Source organism: Ursus americanus, chromosome 7 (assembly GCF_024610735.1).
Source record: "Ursus americanus isolate L20-20 chromosome 7, mUrsAme1.1.p, whole genome shotgun sequence".
NCBI lineage: Eukaryota > Metazoa > Chordata > Mammalia > Carnivora > Ursidae > Ursus > Ursus americanus.
The window spans coordinates 40,986,325-41,006,569 of NC_142133.1; positions in this window are offsets into that span (position 1 = coordinate 40,986,325).

A 20,245-nucleotide genomic window follows, 5' to 3' on the forward strand; every position below is an offset into this window, starting at 1 on the left:
TGAGGACAAGAACTAGAGGCAGGAAAAGAAGAGGATCAGAATAAAAGCTAGATATGTCCATTTGTACTTTTCTCCAATCCCATAAATACTAGGGTCTTTTCTGCCTAAAGGATTCAGTTTAATCCTATCATCACCTACCTTTATTGTTCATTTCATTTCATAGAGAGACTGCTCACCTATGACCACATAGCACATAGGATCTGTACCACCACCTGGTCTTTAATCATAGACTGTCATGTAATCACTTTTTGACTGCTTAAAGCGTTCACTCACGCATTGTCATAACATGTAAACTGGACGTTTTTTATTGCTTAACATACTGCTGTGCATAAACTAATTACTCAGTTCATCTTTGCTATATAAATGCATGTGGAGAATAAGGCTTATATTTTAAATATTCTGATTTTCTCTTTCATTTTTCGGGGGGAGTTGTTGATTTTATTAATGTGCCCTAAAAAAGTAAAAGCAATGTATTCTAGTATTTTAGCAGTTTCTTGCTCTTGACACTCTTAGAGTATTGGACCTTTGCCTTACATTTTAATTCAAGACCGTAGACGTCATAGCTTTCATTTATGTATCTTAAACAAATTTATTTTTAAAACAGTAGAATTATGGAGAATGAATAAATATGAATGGTCATTTAGTTTAATCCACCTTCTTTGGTGGGAATCCACAGCATCCTTGACAGATGCCTAAAGACTAATCGTCCATCCAGTTAGCCTTAGACAACCAAAAGCATGTATTGGAGGACTCTGATCAGTTTGAACTTGATCAATGTATAATAAAAACCTCCCAGAAGAGAAATAAATCTTTAACATTTTACATGTCAGAGGTAATAGTAATTTGATTACCAGGGCTAGTATTCTTCCATGGGGGAATCTTAGAGACTCCAAATTCTTCCATAGCCAGTGTGCAAGACGGTATAGTGTCCTTAACATCAGCAAAGCATTCACATTTCTATAAATCTATGTTATCTTATATTTAAGCCAGCTATGTCTACTCTATTTTTAATCTTAATAGCTGCATGCCTTTTTAAAAAATCTGAACCTTTTCATTTCAGTTATTAATGTCAACCACTTTTTAGACTTTTCGCTTCCACCTTCTGGAATTTTATTTTTTATTCTTGCAAGGTAATGGAAAAGGCATAAGTAAGACTATAAAGAGATTTTAGCCCTGCTTGCCTCTTGTTGTTTGTATTTTAAAATAAGTTGCCTGCATGTTGCTGTATGTGTCTTTAAAAAACAGAGAGTGAGAGAGAGACTTGTGGGTGCCCATGTACAAGTGCTCCAGGAAACATAACAATGAAATGAAAAGGAGAACATTTATATCTTTTGAATTCTTAAATCATGTGTTTTAAGATTCTGTGCTTATATTAACATTAGACACCTTGTCTCAAAATTTAAAATTAGGGGCACCTCCGTGGTTCAGTCAGTTAAGTGTCTGCCTTCAGCTCAGCTCATGATCCCAGGGTCCTGGGCCCAAGCCCCCCATCCAGGCTCCGGAGCCTACTTCACCTTCTCCCTCTGCCCCTCCCCCTGCTTGTATGCTCTCTCTCTCTCACTGTCTCTCTGTCTCTCTCTCAAATAAATAAAGTTTTTTAATTTAAAATTAATCTTTACATTATCAAAATGTCTTAAAAATGTTGTTATGAACTAGCATTGCCACAGTAAGAAATAGATTGTGCTTATTTAAAAGTAGGTAAAAAGTTTTATGTTAAATAATTTATATTTAAGGTAAAGCAAATGGGACACATTTGGTAAATGTACCCAGTGTTAATTCTAGTTTGATTTTTAGATTACAAATATAGCTGTTACTATTTATCTCTGATCCAATAAAAAATATAAATATATGAATGATGATGTCATAGTTCTAATTATACCATCTTTAAAAATAGAGTTTTATGTGGTTACAATTTACTACAATTGGATTTGCGTTACTAGACAGTTACTTACTTTTAGGAAGATTTTCATTTGCTTTTATAAAATTAGCAATGTTCTACATCCCATCTTGTTAAAAGGTGATGTTAGTGATGGAAATACTTTTTCTTTAATTCTATCTTGTAATTGCAAAACACTAAATTATTTTTAATAAAAAAATAAATTCTGTGTGCCTCTCTCTATATACATATATAAAATATACAGTGAATACATAATGACCCCATATACACACACATATAATGAACATATAAAAAATTTCAGGTGAATATTATTTGCAAAGTTGGCATTTCTGCCTATGTTCTTTCATTGTTGTGTGTGTGTGTGTGCGTGCGTGTGTGTATGCTTGTGTGTATGTAAATGCTTTACAAGAACCTTTGCATGGTCTCTGCATCTCTGCTTCTCTATTCTACACACATCTAGGAATACTTTAACTATTCTGTGGCACCCACTTAAGTGAGTCTCCCTAATGTGTTTCCTGTTACAATAGCTTTGCTATTGACCTTCATCTATTTAATTCCTTGTATAGCATACATAATCCCAAACACACAATTCAGTAGCTAATAAGAAGGTGTATCCCTTGATATTTGGTTATGGAATATTTCAAACTTTGCTATACTTGCAAAATGATCTACCTCAAATCCATGATTTGTAACACTGCTTTAACAAATGTATTCATATATCATGAAAATGTTGATGTCTGAGAGAGGGACGTTAGAATGCTGCATCTCAGTTCAATCCCTCTCATGAGATCCCATTGGTGTCACTAACCACCACCCCTTCCTTCCTAAGAATTAGCCCTTCCAGGGCTCCAACGTTGTATTCACCAAGCACCTGTGGGTACTATCAATCTGGGTGCAATTCAGATATCATCTTTGGTATCTTTACTATACTTCTCTTCCTCTTCATCTTCTCCTTCCATTCTCCCTCCTCTTCTTCTCCCCCACCTTCTTCCTCCTCCTCTTCTTTCTTCTTTTCTCCCCCTTCTCCTTTTTCTTCTTCTCTTCCTCGTTCGTCGCCTCCTCTTCCCCTTCCCCTCCTCCTTCCTCTTTTTAGAATTTAAATGGTCATTCATGTTTGTTGCAGTGCAGAAAGGAAATGTAATCTATACCTGACACAGTATCGCATCTTTGTCCTCTACATACCAACATATCCTTTGGGTTCAATAGATGTTAAATAATTTGATAATTGATATCTTTAAAACATTATATTCTGCAGAAATCCTCAATGGATTGTTCTTTTAGTGGTTAAAATATTTTAGTGATTTGTAAGAAGATGTTTGGGGATTTGGATACACTGGGATCCCAATATTTTCCCCTTTATAAAAATAATGTAATGGAGGATCCCACTTTCTGAAAATTTGTTCTAGAACACATTGGCAGACACAAATTAGGTTTTGATATTTAGAGATGTCTGTGTTCTATTTTATCTTTTTTGTTTTTGTTTAGCATGTCTGAATTTCCTATCACCAATTTGATTGTAAACCATTCAGAAGTCTGTCTTAGGCTTCTTTGCATCCTTATTGAGCCTAGAATATGTAGAATATGAAGCAGGTACTTTACACACATATTCAGGTTGATTAAAGCTTTACACACACACACACACACACACACACACACGTGTGGTCTCTACGACCACCACCTGGATTGCACTTCCGATTTCCTGTAGTCCATTTTCTAATACATTGTTTTAGTGCATCCCTAAGTGATTCTCTTCTCTATCCTGCTTCATAGGGTAGAGAAAGCTAAGAATCTCTTAGGGCTTGGATAAAAATTTGTCAGAACATAATTGAATATTTTTACCTTTTTTCTTTAGGTTTGCATTTTCTCAACATGTATCCAGTTTATGATAACAACAATGTGTTCGAGTGGGTGCTTTTCGACCCATACGGACTGAATTTAAATAACAATATTCTAGTTCCCAAGTTGCCATTTTAAATTAACTATAGCTTGTGGATGAGGCAGTGGCTTGATTAAAAGCCAGCGATAACATCTCTTTGTACTTAAAGATGTCCGAGACAAAGACAACTGCAGGTCTCTAGCAAGGATGTGTTGAAGGCTAGCTTCGAGTGCATGTGGCTGCAGTAGAAAGTTGCAAAAGATCAGGAAGAGAAAGTCAACAGAACACGCTGATTGATCTAACCTAGTGGCTAAAGGGCCTGGAGGAACTCAGCCACTACCAAGTTGTTAATGTTGAGAGAAGGGGGAGGGTATGGAACACTAGACACATTTTGATACTATTAGCAAAATTGGAAAGTTATAAAATAGAACATGTTTATTGGATGGGGAGAGTTATGGTGGGTTGTTTTGAGTTTGCAGTGATTGTTAGATATCTAAGTGGAACTGGGTATGAAATATGAATCTGGAACTTGGGTGAGTGATTACAGTTGGAAATATAGATTTGGGAGTTGTTTGACACAGAAATAATGGTTGAAACCATAAAAGTAAATGAACTCTGCAAGGGAGTGATCATAAAGGGTGAGGAGTTTTATTTTAAAGCCCTTACTTTCCTTTAAAAGAATCCTCTGTGACTTACCCATCCACATCCATGAAGCAAACTCTGATTGTAAATATGCCATTTGTTCCTCAACTTTGTATGGATGTTCTAAGTGGGTCAGAGTAGTTGAATCCATAAATTTATCTATACCCAACATATTTTATCTCAGCACTGACGAGAGTAAAAAAAAAAAAAAAAAAGCACCTTAAAAATACCCAGCTGTCCTTACATTCAATGCACCTTTCAAATATATGATAGTCTGATCCTCACAAAAACTAGTAGAGGAAGGCTGATGATTGATTTTTTCAGTTTAACTATGTATTGGAATATCCACTTAAAAATTCATATTAGCAAATACATATTATCTAATAAATATAACGTATATCATTATGATCATTATGATGCCATTAATAAATACATAATAAAGTTTTAATTGTGTTGGTATTTAAAGCTATTTAACTCCTCATAACGATTTCCTATAATAAACCTTGTGACTACAAATTGCTTAACATGTTCATCATAAAGCATTTTGAAAACAGAGGCAATTTTAAATTATAAAATATAAAAGACTTTTTTTTTTAGAGAAAATAGACAAATAATATTTTGATATGTCTTTGCCTTAAATATATACTGCTCCTTTTAATTAAATAACAAAAATATTTTTGGCATTTTTCCTCTTTCCTTTTTCTCTTTACTCCACTGCCATTAAATATCCTCTCTATCAGAAATTTTTAAAGGATGTGTAATACTCCATTGAATAAATAGGATGATTTAGTTAAACAAGCCCTTGTTTTTGGATTTAAAGGCAATTTCAAATATCCGTTACTTTAAATAATTCTTCAATGAGAATCTTAGCACATAAAATTTGGTCAGTTTTCTCTTTGCATATGTTCCTAGAATTAGAATGGTGAATCATGCCTTGCAAGTGTCCTTGAGACTCCTGGTCCACACTATTGCAATCATATATGATCATTCCAGGGTCTAGGAATGTTTGTATAGTTGCTACAAGTGATTTATTTATTTATTTATTGCCTATGCTCTCACAGATCAGACTTCTTTGATGGTTGTAAAAAGTAGATTTAAAATGAGAGTACAGTTAAGAGCATTTCATCCCACTTCCATTTTCTGCTTGCCTATTTTTAAGTTTTTTGAGCAATACAAATATATGATCCCATCATGATCATATTCCATCATATCGTGTCTTTTAGATTATATGTCATTTGAGGTAAGTACGCTTTCTCTATCTTTAGTGGCTTAAACTCCTGAAGATTGTTTTTTTAACTCTGAGCTCGGATTTGTGGGAATATCAAAATATTTACTTCATTATCTTAAATGCTACTTTTATAGATGATACATACATAAAATGTATAGATCTCTTTGGAAAGATGGTCCATATATAAAATTCACTATATAGGAAAAGAAGAAACTACATACAATGTTACACAGCAGTAGTTGAGTAAATGCCAAATGAGTGATTCCAAAGAAGGCTGGTATCATTGTGCCGGTAGACCATGACCAATAAAACCCCTTTTTGGAAGACCATAAAGGTCTGATCATCCCTTCATAGGTAGAAAAGTTAATAATAGGAAGAAGACACATCAGTTAAATGACAAATGCGATATTGTGATTTATAATATTTGGTCATCTGAATGACCAATACATATTTTTCATACATATTTGCTCATTGTCCATGGTTCCTGGGTCACAGCTCCCAAAACCCTTAGAATTTTCTGAGCAATAAGAGCAATGGGAACATTTTTGTCATAATATTTAGTCTCTTGTTCTTAGTTCTTGAAATTGCTTCAGAGCCATGAAGGTAAAATGGGGGTCTTGTTACTCATAACAAGTCCCTTTCCACCACAACTGGGTTTATGGTAATAAGGTGACTTTTGGAAAGCACCTAAGGACTGGGGTTTATTGCCAGGGGAACCAACCCTGAATAGAAGGGTGGAACTTTGTGGTCCCACCCCCTGATCTCCTGGGAAAGGAGGGGTGGGGAGAATGACTTCAATGGCAAATGGCCATTGATTTAATCAATCATGCTTTTGTGATGAAGCCTCAATAAAAATTCCAAAAAGCAGGGTTTGAGAGCTGCCAGGTTGGTGAACATGTGGGGATGCCAGGAGGGTGGATCACTCAAAGGGCATAGAGGGCTCTGCGCCCTTTCCCTATACTTTGCCCCATGCATCTCTTCCATCTGGCTGTACCTGAGTTATATCTTTTTATAATAAACTGACAATCTGGTAAGTAAAATGTTTCTCTGAGTTCTGCGAGCTGTTCTAGCAAATTAATCGAATCCAAGGTGGAGGTCATTGGAACCTCCAATCTACAGCTGGTCAGTCAGAAGCACAGGAAACAATCTGGACTTGTGACTGATATCTGAAGTGGGGGAGGGGGACATTCTTGTGGGACTGAACCCTTTACTTGTAGAATCTAATGCTGTCTCCAGGTAGACAGTGTCTGATTGAGTTGAATTGTAGGACACCCAACTGTGTCAAAGCATTGCTTGTTGGTGTGGGAGAAAACCCTCCCTACCACTTGGAAATGGGTATCAGAATTTTTACTAAGCTATTTCAATGTTTAGTGAACTAGGTGGTTTTGGGTAGCTAATAACATCAGGATCCTTATAGCCTAAATCTGGCCTCAAGTACACGTTCTTCAAGAGAAATTATCTCCATAGTAACATCATAAGCAGGATGTAAGAAACCAATAATCCTCAAACTTAACTTAAAGGAATCATTCTTTGGTTTCTCATTTATCCTTCATCCATGTTAGATCCTCAAAATCCAGAACTTTATGTGTATTGGCAAGTCACCTAGACGCCTAGACTAATTTTACCTCTTAAAAAATGAAACAACTGATCAAATTGCACATTTTAAATATGTGCATGTCAATTATACTTCAATAAAGTTGGAAAAAATAGCCCTAAGAAGAAAACACTGAATGAAAACAAGTGTGGGTGGCTAAATGTCTCCTAACGTGCATAGATTTATGAGGTGAGAAACACCATATTTCTGTTTAAAAAAAAGAAAAATAAATAGTACCATGGATTATCTTACCCTTTTTTTAAAGATTTTATTTATTTTTCTGAGAGAAAGACAAGACAAACAGAGAGCACAAGTGAGGGGAGGGGCAAGGGCAGAGGGAGAAGCAGACTCCTCTCTAAGCAGGGAGCCTGATAGGACGTCACGGGGCTTGATCCCAGGACCCCAGATCATGACCTGAGCTGAAGGCAGATGCTTAGCGAACTGAGCCACCCAGGCTGCCCAGATTATCTTAAATTGTAAAGTCAATGGTAAATTGTCAGAATCACACACAAAGAATATGACTGAAATTGTGAGGATCTCTAATACCTCTTTGAACTCCTGAAGAGAACTTTCTGAATGAAAAGTGCCATTTATTTTGGTTTAGATTCATAATAATATTATTAAGCATTAATCATTTGAGGCAATAAATGCTCCAAATATATTAAATGAAAGCATCAGGACTGTGCTCAAATTATGGGACTATTTTCTGGAAAAAAACACAATGAGAAAAGCAATAACAAACTTGTGCAGTCACTTGACAATTTTCACACTTATTTAGGTATGTGTTTGTTTATACATCTAACCATCTATGATAAGATTTCATTTCTTAAAGAAGATTTATTTATTTATTTGAGAGAGAGAGCATGAGTGGAGCAGGGGCAGAGGGAGAGGAAGAGACTCTCAAGCAGACTCCCCGTGGGCTTGACCTCACGACGACCCTGAGATCATGACCTGAGCCAAAACACTTAAGAGTCAGACGCTTAACTGACTGAGCCACCCCGGTGTCCCTATGATTTCTTGAAGAGGGTACCCCTGGGAACTAGTATCCTATGTGTAACTCTAAGCTAAGCCATGACTAAAACCTAAGTTTCAGTAGGAGCCATCAGGAAATAGATAATGACTATGGGTAAGAAAACAGTTGAAAACATCCTGGATGATTAATCATGTAATCCGAAATCTGCAAGACCAATTTAAGTGAATATTGTAGTTAGCAATGTTTTTGATTTTCCAGAGTATCAGAGAACCTCTTAAATCCCATAAGATATTCATTGTTCCCTCTCAATCCTGAAGAGAAGGATAGATGACATAAAGTTGAGGAGAAGCTGAAAGATTCATCAAAGGACCCTCTCCCCTGCCCGAAGTATTCTAAGAATTAGTTTTAAATGGGAAAAGAAGAAAATTATTATAAGAATAAAGTTATTAGTTGGTACATTTGGAGGTAGTTTTTCTAGCCTTGAGATATAATGAATGATATATGAAAAAAATGAAAAGAAAACCACGAAAAATGAAGTAAAATATTTGAGTATTAATTCCTCCTGGTCAGCAGTATATTCAACATGTGACTTTGGTACAATTGTGTAACTTTGCTGAGCCTGTTTCAGTATAAACTGAAAGACATTATAATACTTATTATGTAAGTTTGAAATGGGTAACAAGTTTGTTTCAAAGGCTCTGGCATATTGTAATTGCTCAATAAATATTAACTTCTTTCTTTGTTGTTTGTCAATATCTTTGAGCATGCCCATGACAACATTTGCAAGTGCCTACTACTCCAGGACATTCTCCATGCCTTCCCATCTTCTTTCTCATCTTTATTTTATTCCACACAGCCTTCCAACAGCTCTCTCTTGTCTTGCCCTTTTGTTTCATCTTTAGCTCTAAAGACAACAATTGTTGATGATTAATAATTAATGAAATATTAATATACACTAAAGACTATGTTAAATGCCTTACATATATATCATTTAATTCTGATAACAAGCCATATGGCAAGATCTGTTATATCCAGCTTATATATGAGGGAATAAAGATTCAGAGATGTTAAGTACATTCTCCGAGGTCACACAGCTACTAAGTAGCACAGCTGGGATTTAAATTTATGAGTTCACAATCCAAGATCTTGCCCAATTCAGTACGGGATGTGTTTCCCAAAGTTGAAGGAGAAGAGAGAAGAATGTAACAGGGCTAAGGTTTATGTTTGGTCATGGGTTATTAAGGTTGGTCTGATAAAAATTGTTTTGTTTTTTCCTTTCCGTTCCAAAACAATTTTAATACAAGTTCTACTACTACAGTAAATCAATTTTCAATATCATGAAATCAGAGGATTTCCCTCATGCTGTATGCAAAAATGTTAAGATGGGATCATTGTGTAACCTTCAGAGGTTAAACATCTATAAGAATTGAGGCAGAAGCAAAATTTGGATATGTTCAAGCCATTTTGGAACAATTTAAAGTCTTTAAGTGTCATAAAAGTTACTAATTAATATACAAGAGATGCCTAATTACATTTACAGTTCAATTTATGTCACTGTAAGAAATGATTTTGGCTGAATTATCCAAAATAAATACTTATTTTCAACTTGTTTATTCTGTACAATATTTATAGTAGTTGTTTCCCTACTTCTAAGCCTGTAATTAGTTTATATAAGAAGGCTTTCCACAATATTTAATGTATATCCCTAAATCAAGAAGGATAACTTATTGAGTAGGAACAAATAATGTAAACAATTCCAGGTCCTATCTTATTATTCTTCATTACAGCATAAAAAATTTCAGCTTGTAGAAACTAATTCTAATTTTGTTACCCGAAGTATGTTTGCAAATTAGTTTTAGAATACATTCCCCCCCCATCTCTATTCTCTTCCTTGAGAAGCAAAATGCCATTCTCTACTTGAAGCTGCTATGAACACTTATTGATTTCTGAAATGTTACAGTCATTTTCTACTCTGCATCACACCTGGAATAACATCCAGAAATATACGGAAATGTATTTTTAAGTAATTGATGTTATTTGAATGAAATGATGTCCTTGGATTTGACGATGAAATGGGAGGTATTAATAAAAGCTCACTGATGGACCTAGAGGGCTAGATAAACCAAATGTCACCTTTGAAGTTAATCTGGGGGAAATTTCAGCAATTTATCCTGAATTTAATAATCAATTATCTCAGGATACCAAGTTTTTGTTCAGAAACCAAACCCACCCATCCAATTTGTTTTAGTTTACATAATTATTTTGTATTTACTAACAAGAATACCAGAAATGAAATACGTAACATTCATTCCTCAATAAAAAGAAAGGGACTTTGGGTATCATTATGGGAGTCAGATTACCTCAAGTCCTCTGTAATGTAAATATTCTGCAGTGAAATATTTTTATAGCATTTTTCCCAAGGATATTTACCACAATATAGTGTTAATTATGAAACTGTTAAAAAGAGAAAAAGAAATTAAGAGACAGCGTGAGGAAAATAAGAAATGTTCTCAAATGATTGTTGACAACAGATGGGGAGTCAATGAGGTAGAGAGACAGAGACATTTTATCCTCAAATGACAATAATTTCTGAAAGGAAAGTTCTCAAAGCACGAACACAAGATTGCATTAACAGTTCTAGTCAGGTGTCAGAGAAGCCAAGATCCACAAAAAAAAGGAAAAAATGCTCAATTAACTTTTTTATAACTGAAAACAGTTTACTGCCCCTAAACCCTCAAATGGTTATTTTAAAATAATAAGTAATTAGTGGACTATTTTTACTATGCAATCACTTGACAATTTACAAACAATGGACATTTTCCTTATAATTAAATAATTAATTATATTTTCTAATCTATTAAGCCTCAATTGCATATCAAATCATCCTACTAGATAATTTTGATCCTGTCATTTCCAATTAATTATGCCTCTTTGTTAAAGTTGGTTATCCTAGAAAACTGTCATGAAATATTATTCTAACACATTTTCCACATAGTGGGATAGATTATCTTATTTGGAAGCACGTATTTTTATATATCACATAACTATTTCTTTATCAAATAATAGCTCATTTACAAACATCTGTGAATAATTTGGGTAATTTCTAAATACCGTTTTATTTTTTTAAATGCTGAATCTTGTAAACCTGCACAAAGGAGGTATTTGTTCCTTGGATATGAAGAAAATCATCAATGTCAGTGATACATTAGTAAAGTCTTGCTTTATCAAATGATTCTAGAATTCGGAATTCCTTTAATGCATTTATTTAATAAAAATCATCAAGTGTCTACTATATGCCAGGCACTGAGCCAGGCCCTAAGGAAACACTGATAAATAAAGTAGACCCACACTAGCTGTCCAATTATTTCTACTCCAGAAGGTCCTTCCTTTAACTTGGGTTTTTTTTTTGGGGGGGGGGGGTTGATGATGGTATTCTTTAGAATATCTTCAATAAAGACAAAGCATTGTTTCCCCTTTGAATATTTGCCAGTAAGGGAGTACGGGGTAAAGATGAGGTGGATTAACAGACATTTGTAATTTTAAATTTAGGCTAGTAAAATACATAATGATCAAGTTGGCATTAATTTTTTTCCAAAAATTATAGTTTAAGATAAAACAGTAATGTAAATAGGTTCTGAAGGAAATTGCAAAAGTAACTTCAAAATTGTTTAGGCAAAGGCATCCTTTCAGAAGCTGTCCTCCCCAAATCCGGCCTTTCGAGAGTATTAACAGAGCCATTCCTTCCCTTTTCTTGTGTCTCCCAGAACACAGTCTGGGCACCCAGAAAATGCTTAATTGCATTTGATGGACTATTTATCATCACCTGGCAAGGTTGTATAGGGAGATTAGTAAATAACAAATTTCTATCTGTTGGACCTCACACACAGAAGACAAGATGATAACCAAAACCCCAAAACCAAACCAAACCAAAAACAACCCACAACCGATTTAACTTTCACAGATGCCCTGACTAGATACAGTTTTCTATTTCTTATGAAAACAAGTAAAAAAAAACAAAACAAAACAAAAAGAGAGGATGAAGTTAGTACTGATATGTACATTCTTGTTTCTGATTGTAAATTTGCCATCTCTCTGACCATATATCCAGGAAAACGTCACTTTCAGCTTATGGTCTTTCAAAGGCCTTTGTAATACTGTGGTGGGATGGGAATTCATTGACTACAAAATACTTTAAAATACTCAACTTTTAAATGTCGTGTGGTTATTAGTATTCAAGACACACAAATGCCAGTCAAAAATACAGGAGGTTCAGAGTCAGTTTGGCAACCTAGACAAAAGGGAGCTGAAAACTGTACTATGTACACATGATAAAGACATACAATATAAAAAGGTAACATTCAAAAAACATGTAAGAAGATGTAAACATGCATAAAAGACATACAAAAGATAGGCAATAAAATATCAGTTAGGGACATCTGGGTGGCTCAGTTGGTTAGAAGTCTGCCTTCGGCTCAGGTCATGATGCCAGGGTCCTGGGATCAGGTCCCACATCAGGCTTCTTGCTCAGCAGGGAGCCTGCTTCTCTCTCTGCCTGCCATTTCCCCCTGCTTGTGTTTTCTCTCTCTCTCTGTCTCTCTGTCTCGCTTTCTCTGACAAATAAATACATGAAATCTTAAAAAAAAAAAAAACAAATATCCAACCATACTTTAAACCAAAGAAGTGCAACTTAAAGAGATAGTATTTTCACATATCAAGTGAGCACAAATTAAAAAGAAAAATGGAGGTGAGATTGTGGGAAAATGGCTCACACATGCACTGTTCATAGAAGGCAAAATTGAGACAGTCCTTATTAGCGACTAAGCATTATTTATCATTAAAAACTTATTTTGACTTTAGCTTCAATGTGGCAATTTATGCTAATACATGTGATACCTCTCCTTGCTGTACTTCATTTGAAATGATACCAAAATAAGGAAAACAGGGATTGACCTTCTATCTACATTAGGGAGACTACTTACATTTATAAATACATAGTTGGAATTGGCTTTTCCTTCTGTGGATTCAGATGCACAGAGACATTTCTGCTGCTTAAAAATTGCCCCATAGTCTCAAAGTTATGCTTTGAAATAAATAAATTAGTTTATGCATTGCCACTCTGTTTTTCTTCATCAATAACATCAGCATCATAGTGTGGTTTTGTTTGCTATCATTTCTAAGTGATAAACAGGTGCTAGCCATTTTCTTTGGGACACAGATACATTTAAGTGAGGAAGAAGCGAAGTGAGGTCAATGGGTCTGGGTACAGCTGCCTTCCTGGGACTCCACATAAGTAAAAACACAATCTAGAAACCACATTATAGAAGCCAGAGAAAGGAGAAGAGAGGAACAAAGGGGGAATTGGGAGATGGTCAGAGTGTGATTTGCAGTTTTCTCAGACTCAAGTTTCTTATATTTGTCCTTGAAAGCTTTTGGATGACTTTGTTATTTTTAGTTTAGTTTTGTTTTGTTTTTTAAGATTTTATTTATTTACTTGAGAGAGAGAGCACATGCACAAGAGAGCACAGCAGGAGAGGGAACACAGAGGCAGAGGGAGAAGCACACTCACTGCTGAGCCGGGAGCCTGACACGGGGCTCGATCCCAGGACACCAGTATCATAACCTGAGCTGAAGACAGCCGCTTAACTGAATGAGCCATCCAGACGCCCCATTGGATGGCTTAGTTTTAATGTGTATTCCAAATATTTAAAATGCATTATAAAAAATATATATATATTTAATTGAATGAAGAAATATGTATTTAATATATATATATATTTAATTGAGTGGGTTGTAAGTCCTACACTCACTCTCAGGAATATGTATCTGTATCTATATCTGTATCTATGTTTATATAACTCACCTTATTTAATCCTCGGGACACACCTTTCGGGGGAGGCTTTTAACTTCATTTTACAGAAATGGAGAGCAAGGCCAGACAGAAGTAGCAGGAAAAGTGGAGTCTAAAGCCCAGTTCTTATACACTTTGTGTATACAATTCATGTAGTTGGCTTTCAGCTTAGAGGTTAGTGAGTCTTTTTTTTTTTTTTTTAAACAGAATATGCTCACTTCATTTTGAGAAATGACCATGGGATTCTTTTGTTGCCCATCAGAGGCAGCAGTCAGAAGGAGGGGAAGGCGTGCTAGCAGGGCTTGCTTTAGGCAGAGGTATATGGTGGCGCTGCGAATCTGAATTCATTTTGGTGATGCAAGTGAGAATCATGCCCCCTAAGTCTATTGCTTTCTTCACCCTATTTCAGTCTCCCTTGATGTCAGAGAATTAATGTTTTGTGATTTATAAAAGAAGTCTGAATGTGGAGAAACTTGACTGGAAAGAAACGAAGCTACAGTCATAGTAGTAAAACCAACACATATAACGCAATTGAAAAGCAACAATAAATAAGAAAGTAAAAGTGTATGGAACAAACTAGAATAGGGGCAGAGTCTCACGCAGATAGCAATGTGGCAGCTCCCTGCAGACATCTGAGGAAGATTCCTCCCGGGAGGCAGGCCTTAACTACAGGCTGTAGATGGACAGTGGGATCGGGTCGTGTGAGCAGATGCACGGAGTTGGAGGGAACACTGAAGACACTAAAAATACATTCCTTATTATTCAGACATTTTTCTATAAAATGCAAGTACTAACATCAATTTTTTTTTAGTCTTTTTTATCTCAAAAATGAAATGGCTATTTATAGCATTGTCTACGTGACAGTGTTCTCCCCATGAATGGGGCGGAAACAACTGGAATTTTGATACGGAAATAGGAGAGAGAGAGTCTCCTAAACACGACTGTGGTTCAGTGCTTCAGTGAGAAAGGACATTTCAGAAGCTAGGCATCATGGGAAGGCACTGGAAGTCTGGAAGAAAGCTGATAAAACAGGGAGATAATTCCAGAAAGGGCTATTGCAGAGATCAGGGTGTTGTGAGTGAGGCACTAGGGGACAAAATCCAAGGAGGCACTAACTCGTAGGGGCTGACCCCACACTTGGAGCAACCCGATGAGGATTTCCTTAAAATTTGAGCTTTAGGTGCCTTACTCCCTTTAGTTTGTCCTGGTCCAGGTACCATGAAAAACAAAACAACCAACCCAAAGCAAAAAATGCCTCAACTAGAGTAACATTTTGCTTTAAACTGATAATATGTATTCTGGATAATTACACATGGACAGATTTTTATCAGGTTGACATTTTGTCTCTCTGTATATGTATATATGTATGTATCTATCTATCATCAGAAAAAACATTCGGTAATGCTATACTAATTCAGCATAGAAAAAAGATAAACACTCTTTTACTTACAAATATTTCTGATAATTAAAATATTTATTAGGTTTACCGTTTTTATATCATTAGATAGCAAAAGTTAATAAACATTCACACTTTTCCCCTAATTATGTCTGAAGAGCTTCTTTGTATTTTGGAAATACAAGAGCGGATCTATCTGGAAATTTTGCTGAATATAACCCACTCTCTGATAGATGAAAGATAAAAATGTGCGTAATTAACCATAAGCGACATAAAAAACTAAAAAAGTTTCACATGATAAATACAAATAACGAGTCATTAGAGTTGAGACAAAATTTTTAAAAATTCTTACAACTAAGGCATTCAGAGACTATTTTGCGAAGAAAGTGAAATTTGAGCTAGATTTTGAAAGATGAACAGGCAACTACATATTAGATTGGTGCTCTGCAGATAGACCAGATATCAAAACCAACTAGGAACATTCCATTTTAAGTGGAGTCTTTCAAAAAGTATAAAGAAATGAATATTTATTTTTATGGCAGGTGTGTCAGGGCAAGACTGTAAGTTTTGTGAAATAATGTGTTTTGGTTCTCCATCCCTTTATCTCTTCACTCGCCCTTCTTGCAACCCCTTGCCCTCAGAAACAGGTTATAGTGAACATCCTACCGAACTTAATACGCTTCACTTGGAATCAGCTGTCCAAGAAAAAGATGATTTTTGTAACAATAGCCACTAATATTAGGAATATTTTGAAAAAACGTTTTTAAAATTCTAAAATAAATCCCATTTGCATTTTTTAATTTTCCCACGGGCGAGTAAACTTCCTGTTCTTCATCTTCTCTTCACCATGCCTCTCCCTCATTTTTGATACTGATTTTCTCCCAAGAGGTTACCAAAGTAAGTTTTTGTGTTTATGAAGGCATTCAGCCAGCAGGATATTCTGGATTCCTTTAAACACTTATTTTAATTGTACTTAGTTTCTAAGTTACTTTCCTAAAAGAAAAATTCTATTTGAAAAAAAGGAAAGAAAAATGTCATTTGCTTGATTACAAAGGAGAGTAAACACTCTCAAGTGTTTTGATGTTCTGTTATTAATTTGTAAATATTCAACATTTGCCTAATTTTTTTTACCTTTACTAGCACTTTATAAAATATTATAATGTATATTCACCTTTTGTCAAGTTTCAGAATAGATGCTCTTTAGATTTTTAGTGGCATTTCATAAAGAGCTTGAGTCCATTTATTTTAAAGATGACATCTTCATTTTATATATTTCAGTACAAATGAAACTTGTATTAGAGCCCTTAAGACTCTAAGACGTTCACTCATCCAGTTGCCCCTCTATTAAATAAACATGCTCCCTGTGGAGCACTCAAAGCAAGGCCATGGGGTCCAGTAATTAATTAGAGTTGGTCACCATCCTCAGACAGCATAAGGAGAAACAGACATGTAAACAAGTAATAAAAATAAATAATGTCTGACTGGTACATTATGGATACGCAGCAGGTCTATGGTCCTCGATCTGAAGAACAGATGCTATTTGATTGGGTTGTGAGAGAGTCTATGTAGTAGAATATAATTGAGCTTGTGAGCTAGGCTGATTCTTGGGAGTTGGGGTCAGAAGTGAACCCAGTGTGTGATGAGCTGGGTAAAGGACCTCTGTTGCTACATGAAAAAGACATGAAATAGGATGTAACATTCAGGGATTTGGTTAGAGGTTATGATACACATATGCTATTCTAGATGAGGAGGTTAGAAAGGAAATAAGAACCTATTTATAAAGGATATTTTATGGGATGTTTGAGGAATATAGCAATTGCTCTAGTCAGACATGGAAGAGCTACTGACCAGTGAAAGGAGGTAGCAAAGATTAAGGCAGGGCTGAATCTTAGTGTATCTTGGAAAAAATTCAATTTTGGCAGTTTTCCAAAGAGCTCTTTCATACTGTTTCCCAAGATTTTTCCTTTTTGATATTTTTTCTTTTTTCAAGGAGGTATATGTGTGACTTTATCCTACTATATTTTGACTTCATATTAATGTATACTGATGTTGTATGAGAACAATACTTATTTATATCTTTTTATCTTCGAATTTGCTACCATACTGAATTCTGCTATTAATTCTAATCATTTTTCCCAGTTGATTCCCTTGAATTATATAAAGACAAGAATAATGTCTAGAAACAACAGCTTTATCTACCATTTACAATGTCACCATTCTTGTCTTCCTTCCTCCCTCCCTTCCTACCCCTCCCTTCCTCTCTTTCTTCTTTCCTTCCTTCCTCCCCCACTTTTTTTCTCCTTCCTTCCTTCCTTCCTTCCTTCCTTCCTTCCTTCCTTCCTTCCAGCATTAGCTAAAGAGCCCAGAATTATACATTCCTCACAAATCTTAAGTCATTTATCCACAAACCTTTCTAAACCAATTGCCTGTTAACAGACTATTTTGATAATTAATATTTATAATCTCACTTGGTTGGTGGTATGTTCAGATTTTAAATTTCACCTTAAGTCAATTTTAGTTATGCATTTTCTTAGTAAAATCTTCAGTTCATCATTAAAGTCAATTTCCATTGCCATGTTATTCTCTTTGAAACACATGAATTATCTATGTATAATTTATGCTGAGGATTTCTAAGCTGTGTTCTAACGTGAATATTAATAAGCAATTTCAGAAAAAAGGTGGGGGGAAATTTACCTCGTCAACAGATGTTTGAGAAACAAGTGCTTATACCAAGTGTAAATGTTTATTTCTGGTAGAATATTTGGAGCAATAGAGAATTTGCATATTAATAAACATTATTTTTATTTCAGAGAAAGAAAAAGTATGCAGGATCTTGGACATGTATTTCATGACAACACCCTCCTTGGTAGGTGTGCTTTATGTCAAACATCTTGAGGAATCCTAGTTACCAACTATCTGCCAGTAACAGATCACACAAACCTCACATACCTGATCACACAAACAGATCACATACCAGACCTCATTATACTCTCCCCAGGTACTATTCTTAGAGCATCCCTTGAAACAGAATGGAAATAAAGGCTTTTTCTCTTTTTTTGTTTGTTCATTTGTTTGTTTTTCTGGTTAAATGTTAATGGAGTCTTAATGAGGGCTGACAGTTTTCCCTGCTTTGGGAATGGTGTAGGGATGGCAGTACCAAAGAGGGAGAATATGTTGAATCAATGAAAGGCAATCAGGTGGAGGATCGTTTCTCTTCTAACAGGCTTCTTGTCTTTGTGTTCAAGACATCCGTGATCAGTGTGATCCTCCCCCACCCTTCTTTGGGACAGCATGATCTCATTTCCTGGAAAAATGGAAATTTCTCTGCTATGAGGAATATCCTTGTGCAAATGAAGGCTGAAAACACGGAGCTGAAATGTTTCCCAGCTGTTTTGTCGGGGGGGCGGGGGGGCGCATATATATATATATATATATATAGTCCCACAGAACAAATTGTCCAAAATAAATGCTATGCATGTCTAAGCATAATGATGGTAGAAAAGATTTCATAAAATAAATACATTGCTAATTATCCTTCTATAGCGGGTGACTTTAAAAAAGTAATCATTTGTTCAAAGAAAAAGAATCATCATGATCAGTAATCCCTATCAAATTCCTCCTTAGCAAATAAGTTAACAAAACTTTCTTAATTTTTTATCAGAATAGAATACCTTATTAACAAATGCTAGCAACTCGATTATAATCTCCTAATATTTGAGACTGTATCTTAGAATTTTGGTTGTTTCACAGTATTTAAAATAACGTTCAGCAATGCCTTAGAAGTTCAAAATAATATTCCAAAAGGGAAAAAAAAAGAAATGCTTATGACATATTCCTTTCATACAAAGAACTGATTTATAAATCTGTTTTCCCTTCTTATCCACATGAGAAGGAAAGTGATTGGTGGAGGGCAGTGCCAGGAGTTGACTCCTGGAGCCCAGCTATGGATGATGGTGAGAACTATGTCCTTACGCCCATGGGGAAAATCGCTTGGTAGTAATGGATAATTATTGTCCTTGAATTTTGAATTCTCCACCATTTTAGATCCTTCTCAATCTAATTTCAACATTCCAACTTTCTGTCTTAGGGGTCTTTAAGTTAAACACACTATTCTAGTCAAATGAGGGGTTTTTTGGTGCTACCCAAAGCCTTTTTGCCCATCTGTACTTTCAAACCATATCCTCTTCCTCCTTTACAGTCATTCACATTATATCTACCTTCCCAAGACCTACTTAATGTTCCATATGCTCTAGAAAGAGATGAATTTATTAGAAATTCAGTGAAAAGCAAGGAGCTGTGCACTGGACAGATTAGAATATGACAACAGAGAAAGACCACAGATTAGGATCTAAGAAAAGTAGATTCAACTATTGGCTGCATTAATAATTCAGTAAGATTAAGCAAACTAGTGAATAGCTCTAATCTTAAATTTTGCCATTCGATAGTTGAGGATGACGATAACTAGGATCCACAGTTACTACAAGGATTAAATGCCATATTTGTGTGTTGGTCTGTTTATTTATCATTTGGATCATGACTTTATTTTTATCTCATTTTATTTTAATTTGCAATTTTTAAATTTGCATGTATTGACACATAACGTTACATTATGTGTTTATGGTGTACATTATGTGTTTTTGGTGTAGAACAGTGATTCAACATTTATATACATTATGTTATGCTCACCAGAGAGTAGGAAATGGAAGTTATACATACTTATCCACTATATGCCCAATACTCTGAGCATAGCAGGCACTTAACAAGTGTCACTTTCCTCTCCCCACCTCTGTT